This window comes from Loxodonta africana, chromosome 14 (assembly GCF_030014295.1).
Source record: "Loxodonta africana isolate mLoxAfr1 chromosome 14, mLoxAfr1.hap2, whole genome shotgun sequence".
Lineage (NCBI taxonomy): Eukaryota > Metazoa > Chordata > Mammalia > Proboscidea > Elephantidae > Loxodonta > Loxodonta africana.
The window spans coordinates 69,337,897-69,341,067 of record NC_087355.1 but is presented as its reverse complement, the minus strand read 5'-3'; positions in this window follow the sequence as shown (position 1 = coordinate 69,341,067).

Sequence of the window (3,171 nt, the reverse complement as noted above, 5' to 3'; positions counted from 1 at the left end):
GCTGCAGCTACCACTTCTGCGTCTCCGCGAGTTGTCTCCGCCGCCTCCCGCCTCCGCCGGCCGGGCTCCCGCCGCCGCCGCCGCCGCCGCCGCTGCCGCTCGGGTCCGCGGGGTCCGGGCGCGCCGCGCGGGAGGGGGCGTGGCCGCGCGGGGCTGCGACTCGCGGCGGCCCCGCCCCGTCACGTGGGCCCAGGTGAGCGCGCCTCCGCCCCGGCGCCCGCGCGGTCACGTGCACAGGTGTGGCCGCCGCCTGGCACAGTTGTCAGTGCTAGGTTCTTGTTTCCCTCTCCCCCGCGGGCCACCACCCTGCGCTCCCTGGAGCCTCTGAAGGCCGCCTGGTCTTTATTTTCTCTTCTGTCCGTTCTCTTGGTTCCACCTGTTCTCTTCCACCTGTCCTCCATCCAACTTTTACAGTCCCTTCTCCTTTCCTCAATTCAACGGTAGTACTGGTTGTGGGTCTGTGACTCAGAAGGTAAAATTGAAGTCACCAGCCACACCTAAAAAGTAGGGTGAATGCGTTTTATATGAGGCCATGGGGGGAGGGTTTAAAACGCCACTGAGGCAACGTGGCACGTTGGAGTCCGATGCCTCACAGCTCTAACACCTAGCTTTGGATCCCCGAAGGTAACTAGCTGTTTTGCTCGCCTTTGGTATCCTTTTCTGTGAAGTGGGGATGAAGGTCCCTACCTCAAAGAACGTGTGGATTGGATGATATAACATGAGAAAAGAGCTTAGCAAAGACAGTTGTTGTCAGTTGCTGTCCAGTGCCCCAGACTCATGGGGACGCCTTAAATATTATCTGATGACAAGCAGAATTGCCCTCCCAGTGGACCTGGAAGGTGGAGCTGAAGCCCAGGGCCCAGGGGCCTCTACCCAGAATCCAGAGAGCATGGCCAACACCAGAGTGTGGAGGACAGGGCCACTGCCTAGATGGTCTCAAGAACAGAGGATTATTTTCAAGCCTTAGAGAGCTCATGTAAATTGTTCTGCTGGGTTTTGGACTTGCTTGGCGCTGGTTATCCCTTCTTTCCCTCCAATTTCTCCCATATGTACTGGAAATGTCTATCTTGTGCCTGTTCCACCATTGTACTTTAGAAACAGATAACTTGTATCCTAGATATCACAGGTTCACAGATAAAGAGGAATTTTGCTATAGGGTGGAATTTGGAATTGGAGTCGACTTAAGAATTTGGGGATGATATGATGGGGTGAAAGAGTTTTACATATTGCAAGGATATGATTTTGGGGGGCCAAAGGGTGGAATGTCATGGATTGAATTGTGTTGCCCAGAACTTACCTGTCTTTATGGTTGGTTGTTTTTTAAACACTTAAAAGCATTTTTTTTTTTAATGGGGTCTATATATGGTTTCACCACCTGTCTGTCAGCTTGTTGTACGGTGGTGACTTATGTGTTGCTATGATGCTGGAAGCTATGCCACTGGTGTATCAAATAGCAGTGCCCATGGTCACCCATGGTGGACAGGTTTTAGTGGAGCTTCCAGACTAAGACAAACTAGGAAGAAAGGCCTGGCAATCTACTTCTGAAAACTAACCAATGAAAACTATGGATCACAACAGAACATTGTCTGATGTAGTGCTGGAAGATGGGCTCCCTACTTCGGAAGGTACTCGAAATACACAGTGGCTGCCACAATGGATTTGAGCACACCAACTGTGGTGAAGATGGCACAGGACTAGGCAATGATTCGTTCTGTTGTACATGGGGTTGCCATGCGTTGGAGTGCACTCGACAGCAACTAACAACAACATGTAATTTTTATCATTGACGTTAATATCAAAGTCTTCTAAGTGAAATAAAGGCAATGAGATTAATTTTCACAAGGATCAGCTGAAGATGAACAAAACTGCACACACCAGCACACGCATATAGACAAGGTTGGACAAAATGTTAACAAACAGCATCAGACATCGTATTGAATCCTGATCTTGTCTGTCAGATTTAGCCTTTCAGAAACCGTGTTTAGCTCTATGCTCTGGTCAGCAGGTTTTAGTCACTCTACGTCTTTATTATTTTAATAATCGAAACTCATAGGTGTGGTGGTGGCATCAGGGTAAAAACTACGAAACAGGGTGTGGGTGAAACCTTTTGTATGTACCTCCTATTTTCTCCACCTCTTAGTCATTCCTTTTTAAGAGTTAATGTGTGGCATTTCGTAGGACATTTAAAGTTTTCTGCATTGATTTGTTTGATCAAAGAACTCCCTCAGTGTTCAAACACTGATTGGCAGGGAGTGGTCTTTCTGTTTTTTTTTGTTCTTTTCTGCTTAAGAGTTCTCATTAAGCACTTAAAAAACTTTCAAAGGGAAGACCTCTTCAAAGAATTCATCATGGAGATGCTCAGCAACTATAATGGGCCCAAAAAGTTTTAGTGAATAAACCTAAAATGACCTTGTAGTTCCCAGAAGTACTAATTACTCAGAAGAGCCTCAGTTGTGCATGCTTAAGAAATTGCCATCAAGGGGAAAATGGAATCTCTTCCAGCTCACTCCTTGCTATCTCATGTATCCTGAACTATCCCTGCTTTCCCTCCTCTACTTGCTCCCACAATGCCTGCTGGAAAAAAGATGGCCATGGAGGCCTCATCTATTGTAATATGTGCTTGAAAATGAACACTCTCCTAGAATGACATGCCCATCTTGTGGTCATTACCAAAACGTGTTTTCCTTTGACAATGCAATTTTCATTCTAATAAAGGCATTACCTCCAGAATCAAAGGAAGAAAAACACCCTCCCCTGCACACCACCACTGTCTGTTTCTCCACACAATTGACCATGAGCTCTTAATAGTTTCAGCTTTTTCCTCTTTCCCCATCCCATTTCTGTAGTTTACTGACCTCCAGAGTGACTCTTACCCTGCTCACCACTTCCTTTGGATCCCAATTTTTGGGATGTCAACATATATGTTTCTGACCCTTTCAACAATCTTGCCTCATGACCACTTGCTACCTTGAACCAGTTAAAATCACATGTGGACCCACCTTATTACTTGGAATGTTGCCACTGCCATTCCCTTAACACTGCCATTCTCTCTAATGACTGGCTCCTACACTTCTGTCTCTCCTTCATTCCCAGCCTATTGGCCTCTAGCCTTTCACCCCCTGTTTATTCTCTCATTGTCTCATTTCTGGTTTTTCTGGCTTCCCTATACAG